Source organism: Acomys minous (assembly GCF_964271855.1).
Source record: "Acomys minous genome assembly, chromosome: 1".
In the NCBI taxonomy this organism is placed as follows: Eukaryota; Metazoa; Chordata; class Mammalia; order Rodentia; family Muridae; genus Acomys; species Acomys minous.
Window position 1 is genome coordinate 145280637 of NC_140483.1, and position 15479 is coordinate 145296115.

Below are 15479 nucleotides of genomic sequence, written 5' to 3' on the forward strand. Positions count from 1 at the left end.
ATCAGGAGCTGGAATGTTGAAGAGATTACTGTAAATGAAGAGAATCTTAACACTTGGAAAGTTAGAATTGTGCCTTGAGGGTAAGATTATTTCTATTATAGGCTGTATAGCTACACTACAAACTCATATAAGTATTTTTTCAATTAAAGAGAGTAACTGAAAAGAAGTAGAGTACTTTAAAAACGTACTTGCTAACCACAGAGGTTAGGTATAGAGTGGCAAACTAGAAGTAAGGGAGGAGCTCCTAAGGAAAGAATATGTGTGTGTGTGTGTGCGTGCGTGTGTGCGTGCGTGTGTGCGTGCGTGCATGTGTGTGTGTGTGTGTGTGTGTGCGTGCGTGCATGTGTGTGCGCATGTGCGTGTGTGTGTATGAAGAATATATATATATACATATATGTATATGTATATATATATGTATGTATATATATGAAGAAAGATGGGTGTCTTAGGGTTTCTATGGCTATGATGAATCACCATGACAAAAAAGCAAGTTGAGGAGGAAAGGGTTTATTTGGCTTACACTTCCAGATCATAATCTATCACTGAAGGAATTCAGGACAGGAATTCAAGCAGGGCAGGAACCTGGAAGCAGGAGCTGTTGCAGAGGCCATGGAGAGGAGCTTCTTACTGCCTTGATCCTCATGTCTTGCTCAGTCGTCTTTCTTATAAAACCTACAACTAGCAGTCCAGGAATGGCACCACCCACAGTGGCCTGGGCTCTCCCCTATCAATGACTAACATGACCTACATATGGATCTTATAGAAACATTTTCTCAATCAAGGTTTCTTCTTTTCAGATGACTGTAGCTTGTATCAAGTTGACGTAAAACTAGCCAGAACAATTGAGCTTTTGTCAGATTGATATATAAACATATCACTGTTAAACCATAGCCTTTACAAATAAAACACATCAGAAGTTCAGTCCTCTTAAAATTGCCAAAAAACTCTTTAAAATCTAAAGTCCTTTTTTACTTTGTGAGGGATGAGCCAGGGACCAGTCACAATTAAAATAAAATCAATGCCAAACTCCAAAAATCTAAATAAATCAATGTCCAGTGTCTGGGATTTACTCACAACCTTCTGGGCTCCTCTGAGGGCCTTGGATCACTTCTCTGGCTCTGCTCTCTCCATCACAGACAACCTGTGTTCTATGCTCTGTCTGGCTCCACTCCACTACTGCTACTAGTCTTTGTGGTCATCCCACGGCAATGGCATCTCCAAAATGCTAGGGTCTTCTGCTGCAACTGGGCTGAACTTTCAGAAACAGCCTCACACTGGCTCTCTTCATGGTGGCAAGCCTCCAGTTCTTAGCATGACCCTTCAATCCTGGGCTTTCAACAGTTGCAACATCAGCAATGGCTTCTCCTGGCCTCACACAGAGCCATGCCCCAGCTGTTCTCCTTGGCTCCTTCATGCCTTTAAAACCAGTAATACTTGGATGACTCTTACATTACCAAGTTGGCTGTCAGCATGAGGTACAACCTTGGCTACCTCTAGAACAAAGCCTTTGTGGGCTGACTCTTAGGAAACACTTCCCAGAAGTCTTTACCTCAATGATGCCAGTCTTAATTACCACTTATTTTTTTTCAGTTACAGTTAATCAGCATCCATTATTCTAGCAAAGAGAATGTTTTATTGTAATGGTTCTGGTATCTTGTGAATCACAGCTGATTCTTCAGCGCTAGCTAATCAAAACCACAGAATATTAATTCTAAATAACTAATGGCTGAAATAAAGTCTTTAAACTTCCCTCTGAAACTGTCTCCATTCTTTTTTTGCATTGCCCTCAACATTTTCATCCTACAGAACAGCTCACCAAACATTGAACACTCAATGGATTTTTCTTGCACCAAGCTCCAAAATCCTTCCATAATCACCCCCCCCCCCAAACAACGTGGCCAAGTCTGTTACAGAACACCAAACTCCTGGTACCAACTTGTTCTAGTTGGGTTTCTATTCCTGTGATAAAACTTCATTATCAAAAAGCAAGTTGAAGTGGAAAGGTTTTGTTTGACTTAAAATTCCACAGCACAGTTCATTATTAAATGAACCCAGGACAGTAACGCAAACAGGGTAGGAACCTGGAGGCAGGAGCTGATACAGCAGCCCACAGTGGGCAAGGCCCTCCCCATAAATCACTAATTAAGAAAATGCCCTACATTTTGGATCTTATGAAGACATTTTCTCATTGAGGTTCCCTTCTTTCAGATAGGTCTGTCTTGTATCAAGTTGACATCGACTATCCAGGACAATGGGGTGGACTGGAAATGGAGGATCAATCAGAGAGCAGCAGGAATGACAAGGGGAAGAGAGAGAACACAGGGAGGGACAATTAATTTTAAGGGCCATTTGACAGGTCACATAGAAACCTACTATGGTAGAAGCATCTCAAAACATATACATTTATGAAAGAAATATAAATGGAGTCACCAAATAACAAAGTCTAACCAACTGAAACATCCAGTGCCAGGATTGGGTTACATTTGAATGGATTACATTTAAAAATGTAAGTGATTGCCAAGGCTACTGGCTGTTGCACATAAATGGTGAGGCCACATTACCGACGACAATACTTATATATCTCAAAGAAAGGTTGATCTCCTGTAAAACCGTAACATTTACCCCTAGTCACTTAGTGTTCATTATATTGAAAAATACTTTGCCTGCTACCAGAGGCGGAAGCTAGCCACCCACCCAGCTACAAACCCTGTGATCTACAATCATGACCTTCCTGCATGAAACACTGGTGAAATAGTGGCACAAATATTATGAGAGTAACCAACTATTAACTGAGTGTATATGAGGCCCACTCCATGAGATGGAACCCATGACTGATACTGTTTGAGTGCCCCAAAATCTGAGACTACATAGGCCATAGACCTAGAAGAAAACCCAATACTATTATTCTATGAAAGAAACATAGCCATAAAAATTACTCCAACTGACACTCTTCTATAGTCATAGATCAGTGTCTTGCTGAGCCATTATTAGAGAAGCTATCTCCGGAAGCAGATGTGAGACTTACAAATAGACAACACGCACAGTGAGATACCTTGGAACACTCAGTCCTAGACAGGATGTGTCTTCACATCCCTCTCAAGGGTTCATGGAACTATGTGGCAGTAGTAGAAAGGATGTTAGTACCAGAGGCAATGGATGAAATCAGAGAAGCCATCTTTTACTGATACAACAGGACTGATGCACTTATGAACACACAGAGTCTGAGGCAGCATGCACAGAGTCTGGACAGGTCTTTGCAGTGTGATCCCACTGCCAAGAGGGAATGTGAATGCAAGCTCATATTCCTAACCCAGAAGCTCTTTCCAGTTGACAACTACTTGCAAAGGAAAAATTAGTTTTCTCCAACAGAGTTTCACTGGGTATATAAACTACACTTAAAGGCAGGACCCACGTTTGTTTTCTAAATACAGAGAGAAAGGATGCATGGAATTAGATGGTAGGCACAGTGGGGAGAATCTAGGGAAAGATGAGAGAAGAAAAAATTAGGATCAGAGTGTATTCAAAAATTTTTAAATTTTAATAAAAATATAGTTACAGCTTTATCCAGCTAAAAATAAATTGAAGAGTTTCTTTTCTAAATTTCTCTGTTTAGGCTGCTGAAGCACTTAAGCAACCTGGTTACACCTCAGGCTGGTGAGAAAATTGGCATCATCCACATGGCATACCTATTTTTATGCATGTGGAACATAAGGTATGAAGACTTTCATGAAAAATTCTACAGTACAGTCACAGGCCTATGTGGTCAGGAAATGTGTAGTAAGGTCATATTTCACACACGAAGATCCACAGAAACATGTGTGGAAGCTGTGACAATGAAACCTGGCTTGCAGTGGAGACCCCAGGGTATTGGCGATGTCAAACATATTTATGAGAAAATCTTCAAATAGAGAATAGAGCTTGCTTAGAGAAGAGGATAGGTTAGCTGCAAATTGTAGGGTCGTAGGGATGGGGCTGACTTGGAGGCCAGAGGAAACCAACACACACACACACACACACACACACACACACTACATTCACACTCACACCGTAGAATCTAGATATGTAGTTACAGGACACGTTTGTCTTTCTGGGCCATGGTCTTGCTTTGGTCTGATCTTTCTTTCGTCCCCAGACATTGAATCAATTTAGAATGGGAATGTTTACTCCGTGACATTGTTCTTTGGAAGGATGTAACTTGATGTTTGGTTTTTCAAGTTCTCACAGTTGAGAAGCATGGGAGAATGGCAAAGTTGAAGGATCCAGAGGGTCCTAGAAACCTACAAGAAGAACATTATGATAGGCAGATTTGGGCCCAGGGGTCCCACTCAACTAAGGCACCAGCCAAGGACAATACGTGCAGTAAACTTCCAACCCCTACCCAGATCTAGCCAATGGACAGGACATTCTCCACAGTTGAGTGGAGAGTGGGGTCTGACTTTCACATGTACTCTGGTGCCTCATATTTGACCAAGTCCCCTGAATGGGGAGACCTGGGGGCACTCAGAGGAAGGATAGCAGGCTACCAAGAAGAGACTTGATACCCTATGAGCAAATACGGGGGGAGGAAGCCCCCTCAGTCACAGTCATAGGGGAGGGGAGTAAGGGGAAAATGGGAGGGAGAGAGGAATGGGAGGATACAAGGGAGGGGATAACCATTGAGATGTAATATGAATAAACTAATAAAATTAAAAAAAAAGAAGTTCTCACAGTTAAGTGTTGCTTGGGTTCTCAAAAAATCTTTGGAAGTAGGAACAATGAAGACTCATAAAATTGGAGGGGGTGCATTTTATTAGTGGAGACCAGGGATGGTTAAGAGTGTAGTGGCCAAGTGTAAAACTTTATAGGCAAAGAAGCCATATTAAAATTCCAGTGGTACACTTGTAAATTGTGGCGCCTTGGGAAAGTTAATGCCTTTATTCCTCATTTTGTAATATATATTGTGGTGATGAAAATGAACATTCTCATGCAATTATAGTAGAAATATATATTATCTATCTATCTATATCTATTTAATAAAATCTAATCTAATCAAATCTATATCTATCCTATCTATCTATCTATCTATCTATCTATCTATCTATCTATCTATCATCCAATCTATCTATCTGTGATCATATACCATTTATCTACCACCTTTCAAGATCAGCATCATCTCTACATTAAAAAGTACTAAATAAGAATTGCTATATTTATTATCTTGTATACCTCCCTGAGTTATTTCATCTATTACTTGCATCTGAAAAGTGCTTGTTATTACAAACCCCAATGTTATTCATTCTGCAATAGTTCATAATCAGCATAAAAACTGTACTTCAATAAAATAATTTGGAAAACACTGCACCAAAAAACTTTTGCAAAATACAATGCTTTTTGTAAAGTATTTTATTTATTATTTATATAGTATTCTTCCCCCATGTGTGCCTGCATGCCAGAAGCAGTCACCAGATCTCCAGATCACATTCTAAATGGTTGTGAGCCACCATGTGGTTGCTGGGAATTGAACTCAAGACCCTGGAAGAACAGACTGTGCTTTTAACTTCTGAGCCATCTCTCCAGGCCCCAAAGTACAATTCTTTAGGAAAACCATAAATTGCATATGAAATTGACTTTTGACTATCAAACCCACACTCTTTTCCTGGTGGGTGACTTGGCTGCCTTACTCTGTTTTAGAACTTTCCAGGTACTTATATAAACATACATACACATAAACAATGTTTAGCTTGTAGAGTTAATAAGGGACTCTATCCACATGCTGTCTCAAGCTCAAACAACTTTTATCATTTCTATGGTTATGTCTTATAATTTGAAACTCCTTTCTTTTTTAAAAAATTATTTTATTCTCTGGTGCCCCATATTTGACCACGTCCCCTGAATGGGGAGACCTGGTGGCACTCAGAGGAAGGATAGCAGGCTATCAAGAAGAGACTTGATACCCTATGAGCATATATAGGGGGAGGAGGTCCCTCTCAGTCACAGTCATAGGGGAGGGGAGTAAGGGGGAAATGGGAGGAAGGGAGGAATGGGAGGATACAAGGGATGGGATAACAATTGAGATATAATATGAATACATTAATAAAATATATTTTAAAATTATTTTATTATGTTTCTAACATATACATTTATATTATCACACATGAATAAAATAAACTCTTATTTCTCAAATTATGCATTTTTATGAATAAAAGTTTAAACATAACATTTCCTGTATTCTTCAGTGACCCCAAAGAAACTCTAATTGAATCAGGTTGTGTATGTCTACAGCTGCGTAAGAAAGGCACATACACTTTTGTCTTCTGATAAGATTCTAATTTCATTTGACTAGATTTGCCCCAGTAGATAAATAGTTCTGCCTTTTAAATAATAGCAGAAAAAATTTGTAATTGTCTTTTACAAAAGCAAGAATTACCATTATTTGAACACACACACACACACACACACACACACACACACACACACACACACACACACAATCATTTGGATAACAACTGTGGAATTCTATACATCAGTTCTTTTTGCTACTGCAAGATTTGAGACTCATGTGTTCTGAAGGGATCATCAAGACACTTCATTGCTAAAATTAGATATTGTTGGTTAATAAATTGAATCAGAGCTATGAATAAACGAATCAAAAGAATGAATGGCTCTTCCACAGGCAAGATTCACTGAAGTGTTCACCAAGCATGATGTGTCAACTGTTCATTTGCCAGCCTTGATTCAATCTGCCTCATGTTGCTATCAATTCGTAGGAATTATTCTTATTAAGATCTCAGAGATATCCATCCTGGCAAGGTCAGTGTGTGCCTTCTATTCTTTTTCTCAACCCCTCAGCACCGAGGGTCTTCCTGAGATGGCTTTTTAAAGCTGTCACCTGTCTCTACTCACTGTCTCTTTGGCATATTCTCTCAACGTTCTCCTTGCTTATGAGCTCTTTAGTGTTTAGGTGTTTTCTTTGTTTCTCTAAAGGTTTTTATAGCAGGTCTCATATGCTCTTACAGATTTAAACGTCCATATGTTAATGGATTCAATTTACATTTTTGAGTTTCATTTTTTCCCTCTACTTCCAACTAATTAGTAAGTAATTCATTCTCCTCAATGTAAACACAGCAACACCTCACCAGCCTCTACATAAATTACCACCACTCCATCCCTATCAGTCGGTACATAGTCTCCTGGATGTTCAGGTCCCTCCACTGTTCAGCGTCAGATATTGTCTTTCTCCTGTAGCATACAGAAAGACTTTGAAAGTTTGGTTTTCTTCTTACCTACTTAAAGTCATTCCAGTGTATTTCCATTGCAGTGGGAACTAAGCCCAAACCAACTCCTTTATTTGCCTTCGCAGACCTTGGGTGGAATAACCCTTTGTCTAAAATTCCAGCTCCCAGGCTTTTCACAGTGCTCTGGTCCTATTGCTTTTTACCTGTCTCCCACGACTTTGCCCCCTTCAGAACCCGTGAGGACTGTCCTTTCTCTAACGTTTCACGTGGGTGGGCGACTCTCACTGTACAAGTGTAACATGATGACCTCATTCTTCTTAAGCAGCTCCCTCCCTCATCCTGTTCTCTATCATATTGGCACATTGTTAATTCTTTCACCAAATTTTGTATTCAACAATTTTATTTTGTACTAAGGTTTACTTGGTTGCTATTTATAACTCCTAAACCACCATGCAGACCTAACTTTTTGAACAGATATTTGCATAGAGACACCTAATAGTATAAAGAGTAAAGTGAGGTTTTCTGCCTTTGTATAATCAGCTTAGATCTTTAATGGAGACAGGTGTTGCTCAAGCTCATTGGCTGCACAGTAGATAATGGGGATAAGAAAAGCTGAAATACAAAGTTTGAGAGGAATATTCTTGACATATTTCTCTACTATAAGGTGATACAATGAATATGATTTTAGTTTCTCAACTACTTCATATTTAAATTATATTCAATAATATTTGTCTTTCTCATTCCCCAGGCCTCTGGTAAAAATAAATAAAATATCTCATATTTTCTTTAAAAAGACATAATTCTCAGTATGTTCTGTTGTAATTTTGAGCAGTGGTAAAAGCCTAAGATGAAAAATATGTTTTATGGAAGTTTTACGGTGTTTATCTTCATGGCTTTTGAACATTTTGCTCACCAAGCCCATATTGAACCTGCCTTGTATATCAAGGTGTTTGTAAGTGAATGCTGGAAGTAATATATTTGAAGAAATTATAATAAAAATGTATGTTTTAAACACTATTGAAAATGAAAAAGTGCTATAGGAGCCTAGAAAAGCTAGAGAAAGGAGCTTAAAAGATTTTCAGCTCATAGCTTTCCCATCTCTAATGAAGACAACAAGGCCATTTATCAAGGAGCTGCAGACCTGGGACTGCTTGGCCCATTGTAAACCCTTAATAAATAGCTGTTGACGGACTAATGTGGAGAACTAGTAAATTGAACACTCTAACAAACAGAGGAAATCTTGGATTTCGCTGGAAGCTTTGCCTGTATTACACGGTCTCATTTCTCAGCTTACCATTATTACTATTATTACTATTATTATTATTATTATTATTATTATTATTATTATTATTATAGTTTATAATCTCAGTTGAACAAGATCTGTAAGCAACCCAGGTTGTGATGAACTAAATCCAATGTTGAGAAATATAACATTTTCTGTTATGTATCTGAACCAGAGCTTCAAGAGGAGGTATATTTTTCTCCTCTATTTTTGTGTTATGTTGCTTCTGATTACTAGAATACTTTACTAATATCTCTATTCCTATATTACTTAGCATCTTGGCTCATTTACACACTCAGGTCTTGTTCTCTTGTTCTCTATTACCCCTTCTTTTGATCTTCAGATTCAAGTGCCCAGTGCAGGAAAGTTGGGTTTTGTCAATTCCGCCCTCACACGTTCATGAAATTACAACACTAGTTTTATGAATGAAACTTCCTTACTCGATAGAGGAGCTTTAGAAGGGAGGCCTATCTGTGAAGTTGACTGACATGGCATCAGCATCACTCTGGTAGAAAGAGCTGAGAAGCTATGATTCTGGATCCCAGCATGTTTCTACTACAGGAACAGGCAAGTGACACACAGAACCATAGCACAGTCTGAACACCACTGCACTGCATAGATGGTTAGCTATCTCAAGACTATATGGCCTGTCAGGGAAAAACTATCCTACCCTGGAGTTGGAGAAAAGCATAAAATTTCATTCATTTTTATTTGACAGATACAATTCAAGTGATGTTAGTATTTTCACAAAGTGACTTTTCTTCTAGTTTCTATAAAGTAGAATTTTATAGTTAGATTATAGCTAATGTCTGGTTCTGTTGTTTCATGTTATTATTTTCTATAAAACAGAATTTTATGGTTACAGTAGAGCATCTATATTCATTTACTTTTTTCAATATAACAATTGAATAACTCAGAAAAATGATGTAACAGTAATTTTTAATGTCCTGCAACTCATTTTTTATTGGCTGTAAACATTTAAGTAATATTCTTTTTATCTTTCAAGGTTGTCACAGTTTATTTCTGCCTCTCACCTCCCTACTGGCTACAGCTAATTTTTTGGCTGTTAGATAGACTACAATTGTGACATAGCAAACTGAAAGTTCATAATCAAGTATTGGAACTGTTCCAAGTAATTACATAAATGGTCTTAAAACACTTTCTCAAGAGTGCAACTTATATTTCTTACCTCATGATTGGTTCATGGCTGTATCTCAGCTAGGTGACTATTTACCGTGATGCTGGTATTGGTCTTTAGCTACAAATGCTTTTATTATATATATTTACTTGCTTTATGAGTGTGTGTGTGTGTGTGTGTGTGTGTGTGTGTGTGTGTGTGTGTATGTATGTATGTGTCTCTGTGTGTGTGTGTGCCCTGTGGCCTGATATGTGCAAAGTTCAAACAGAGTATTTTCAGCAGTTCAGTCTGCTCTTTTTACCACTTGGGTCCTGGAGAGTTAATTGAGGTTGTCAAGCTGGTCGGCAGTCTTCTCCCACTGAGCCATCTTGCCAGTCCAATTCCAAATATTTTTTAACTTGATAATTTGTTTCAAAAGAAGATGCCACAATGGCTTTATCTTCTAAGTCAGAGTAAAACCTTTAGAATAAACCTTCCCAAATTTAGTTGGTTCTTTTCAAGCCTATTATTACAGTGGAGTTAGAGTTATTACGAATTTTATCAACTAACTATTACCCCATGAAGTGACTTTTTGAGAATAAAGATATTTATCCAAGAAAATGTCATATAATACTTCACCAAGGTTAACATAAATAACTAACTTCTGTAATTTAACCCTGTAATTTAACCCTGTAATTTGAACTGACTACAAGGTACAAGGTACATCCTTCACTTCAACAAATGAAGCCATCAATTGAAATCTGAAGATCAATTCGATATAGGGACCACAAGAGCCAAGGGAGACCTGGATTCTGCTGCGAAGGAATTCATATCTGGAGAACTGACAAGGTCAAAAATCATAGGAATGTATTTGTCATGGAGACAATACCAAAGGGGATGCCCAGCTAATTACTAGGCATTAGTGCTTCTTAGTCCCACTGGGCGGCATAGTTAAGGCAGATGCTCAAGAGTGGCAGGTGAGTAATCACACTCCTACTCCTAGACAGGTGGCAACAACTGAAAGCCCAATCTTGACAACTGTTCTTGAGATTTGGGCTTGGGTCCTTGGAGTTCCAGGAGTCATGATGGTAGTGCCACTAAAAGGCAGGAGCATGTGTTCCAGCTAATGGGCAGTCTCCCAGAGAAAGAGGGTAGCACAGTCCTATTTGCTGAATGCCATGAAAGAAGTACAGAGCTCAGAACATCAAACAACACAAGTTGTTCCCACAGAGGGGGCACTGGGGCAGCGTCTGCACCTGTCTGCAAGGGGATGGTTCTCTGTTATGTGAACAATGGTGGCTCATAAATACAACAGTAGAAAAACCATGTTTTATACATGTCTTTATTCTGGCAGTTATACAGTAAGAAATATAAATTGAAGCAATGAATTTTGCCAGAGAACTTAAGTATTTTATGATTTATTATTTCAGGGTTCTGTTGGGCTGCTGTGCAGAGATAATTATCAGAGTTACCTAGGGATAGGACAAAGTATTGGTGTCTATCTTAAACTGGATACAGCGGTATACTAGTGATGATTTGGTTTATTTAAACCATATGGAAAAAGCTGTCAGTGAAGTCAGATACACATATAAACAAATCTACTGAGTTTGGAGTCAGATCTGGATTTATAACATTTATTTTTCCTTCATTATTTGGACTTGAGTGAATTGTCTTCTTGACTATCAAAAGTTATAAACAAATCATAAACATTCCCAATTTATATAGTGTCAGCTAAGAGAGTGTGCCTGTCACTCATAGTGTTCAGTTAAGAGGACCCAGGCAGCCTGCTCAAACTGCAATATACTATGGAACTGACAAGTTAATAAACTGAGGGAGCCTCATTTTCCTGACTGGTATATGGACTGTTTTCGGCCTTGAAAGTTTGGTGTCAAAGCCTAATGCCTGGTTTTGAATTAAACTTTTACTGACATGGCAAACTACTTAATTTTTTTGAAATCTTAGTTTCTGCATCTATCAAATGAGGATTAAAAACAGTACCTCCATCTCCAGCAGCTTTGAGGATGCAATTTCCTTTGTGCAAGAGTTTATAGGTTGTAACCAGATATGTAGTAAGATAATAATAAGACGGAGCCACTATTGTTCAGAACAAAGGGACACGTTGGAGTTGAAACCTATTTGGATTTTTGATAGAAACTGAAAGAGGCTGTACTGGTTGGCTTTGTGTCAACTTGACACAAGCCAGAGTCATCAGAGAGATAGGAGCCTCAGTTGAGGAAATGCCTCCATGAGATCCAGCTGTAGGGGATTTTCTCAACTAGTGATCAGTGAGGGAGGGCCCAGTGCACTGTGGTGGTGCCTTACTTGAGCTGGTGGTTGCGAGTTCTATAAGAAAGCAGGCTGAGCAAGCTGGGCAGAGCAAGCCAGGAGCCAGCACCCTCCATAATCTCTGCGTCAGCTCTTGCTTCCGTTATTCTTCTCAGTTTAAGAGTTCCTGTCCTGGCTTCCTTTGATAATGAATAGCAACACGGAAGTGTGAGCCTAATAAACCCCTTTCTCTCCAACCTGCTTTTTGGTCATGGTGTTTTGTTGCAGCAATAGAAACCCTGACTCAGACAGGAAGCCACGTGAATATCAGATTTAGGTTTATTGTGGCAAGATGGTAGGGGGTGGGGATTTAGTGCTTCCTTTAGATTTCTTTATTGCTGCTGGGATTTCATTTTTGGTTTTGACAATAAATCATAATTTAAGATGGGCAAAAGTTGAGAAAATCTGCCCTCTGTACCATTTCCTGAGGCAAAATCTGCTCACTGACTGACAGAGAAAGTAATTTGTGTCATAGTATTAATGGCTGGTAATGGATTAATATGTCACCCCTTCAAGGCAATATATTTGCATTTTAAATAGGCACCTTCTGCTGGGGACTTGGATGAAGAATATCAGAGCCTTAGTACAGAGTGATGTGAGGGAGTTTTTTTTATTCAAAGGAGGCTTTGGGCACTGCTGGAACTACCGAGCTTTGGTATTTAAGCATCTCACAGAGGAAAGCTGAATTTTTGAGAGCTGTATGGCTGCCCAAAGCCACAGTTCATTTGGTTAGTGAGGCTGAAATGTTAGTAGCAACAGCCTCTCCCCCTAGCCCAAAGAATTAGAAGCACTGTCCAGCACTGCTGAACTCTGGACTAGCCACAGCAACAGTGATGCCCAACCCAAACCCATACAGACTTTGTCTTCGCTTCTACAGAGCAGCAAAAGTGAAATTTTGTTGCCTACAAAACAAAAACAACCCATTAAATCTGGCACTATACAGTTGTGTCACAAATATTTTAACGATCAAATTGCAGTAGTTCAAGTACTCTCTGAGTTGTTGGTAATTAGCCTCTCTAAAGACATCCGGAATTTAGCCCACAAGTGTTTATGGAACGCTAATGGAGTGGCGGACACCAGGGATTGAGCAGAAGCCAAACTGAAATTCTTGCACTTCAGCCTCTGCCTGGAAGAAAATATTTCTGAAAGGTTCAGAAGGGGACATACGTAGTTGTGCCTCCTAAAATGTTTGGTCATATAGTCACCTCCTCCCAGCATGTGTTGTCTGTACTCTGCTCTGGGTGCCACTTACCTTCAGCTGTCATTCTATGAGTCATTTGGCTCAGAGACATATTGTCTCTTTTATCCCTGTGAGCCTCACTGAGCTTGCTTAGGGCACTGGCGTTAGCTATTCCTCTGATTTTCCAATCCTCGGAGAGCTAGGCTTGTTTGAATTCATGAAAACTGATGAAGAAGTTTCTGTCCTTGACTCTGAGGATGAGCAAAGCAGCTGCCCTTGTGTGGAAGCACCTCATTTGAATGAATGAGCCAGATTCTGATCTAGTTTCCCCTATAAGATTTCTTGAAGGCAGGCTTATGAACATCAGCCCATTCTTCCTAAAAACCACAGCTCTCTATCAGGCCCAGAAACCAGATGATGCTCTGCATAGCTTCAGTTGTCCACTTGATGCTGCTGGGAAGAAGAAATCTGGATTGCCATATTGCTGCCACTGGAGTGGCCAATAGGCATGGCTGTGAAGGATTTTCGTGATTGCTAATTGATGTTGGAGACACAACACTGAGGGCAGTGCCTTTTCTAGACAGGTGGGCCTGGGTTGGATAAGAACATAGCTCAAGGTAAGCCTGGAAGCAATGCAGAGCAGCACGTCTCCATGGCTACTGCTTCAGTCCTTTGCCTTGAGTTCCTGTTCTGGTTTCCTTTGATGACGGACTGTAACCTAAGTCAAATTAGCCATTCCCTCCCGTAGATGCTTTTGATCATTGCATCTCTCATGAGAGCAGAAGCAAACTGGAGTAGATGGGGACTTGATGCTACCCTCTCCAGGTCTCTTCTCTATGCTTCTCGGGCAGAAAACTCCTCCATATCCAGTTGCAAGTGAAAATTTCCTATCTTCTTATTAAAACAATTATACAGCAAGCTGACAAGTTGGTATTCTTTTTTTTTTTTCTCACAACTAAGCCTAAATGCCTGTCAATATTTTAAAAAGAGGAAGCACTGATGGAGTTAGAGGTTAGTAAAGTGAGCCATACAAACCAGAAGTACACCCGTTCTGGGCACTAAGGCTACAATGAGAAATAGATGTGAAACCGGCAGCCGACTCTTTATTCCCTTTGATTGCATCCTCATTGCCTAGAGAAGGTAGTTCCCCATGAGTTTCCCGGTTGTCAGACCCCAACACAGGGTAAGGAGAAGTTGTGTCTTCTGATAACATCGTTAGGAACTTCTAAAAAAAAAAAAACCACTTCTACTAATGTGCTCTGCAGCATTGTATCTATTGTCCTATGTCAATGTCAGACAGGTGTAAGTAGAGTATACACTTTTTTTTTTTTCATGGAGAAGGAGTGAGAAGCCTTAATATGTCCTCTGATTGTCCTAATTGTTTTCTGGGAATGGGTTCCATATAAGGCAAGGAGACAATGGATGCTGAAGTGGGAGTGGGTCGCATACCAGGGGCCAGGACTTGGGAGTACACGATCTTCTACACAACACCTTGTATTTCAAGTGTGTTTTTAAGAAGGCATACTGAATCTACCACTTATATTTGGTCTTTTCCAAGAAATCATGCGTTGGACAGTCAGTCTGAGTCAAAAAGTGATCTCATGTCAGATATTGTTCTGAGTCTAAAATCCTCTCCTCTCCATCTAAGCTCCTGTGCTGACTAGTTATGCCTGGATTTAGCCTGTGCTGGCTAGTTATGTCTGGATTCAGCCTGTGTGCCTTCACAAAAAAATCTCTTTTCTGCAGCTAAAGCTTTGCAAAGCCAATTTCTAAGTCCCCCAGTGTCAATAGAATAGAACTCTTGGCTTTAGCCCCCGCCTCAAACCTTTCATAACACTGTCTATTCTGTGCCTGGGATTTTGGAGCTAAGATAACCACATTGGTACTCAGTGGGTGAGTGGAGCCCTGACTCTGCATTCTCTCAAGTTGGTCCCCATGTCATTGTTGACCTCTGCACTTAGGCATGTCTCATGGCCTTGACCATTGAGAGAAAACACATCTAGTTACAGCTTTACACAAAGAATATATAATACACGCTCAATTCATGTTTGAAGAAACGTGTTGACTAGCACGCTAAGGACAAAAGGTAGACTTGTTCCCTTCTGAAATAATGATACTTCTCTAGGGATAAGTATTGAACATTTTAATCAGGATGAGAGGAAACAGGTTTCCAATTACTATTTTTTTTTATCACAGTTGTAATTTGCCTACTTAATTATAATATTAGATATTTTTTAAAATATATTTGTCAATTTTCCATCTAAATATTTTCTCCCAACTACAGAGAACAGATAAATGACCTGAGAAGTTTTATAGAACTTCATAGACATCGTTCATGTAAGTTGGGATGCAAGCCTTAGG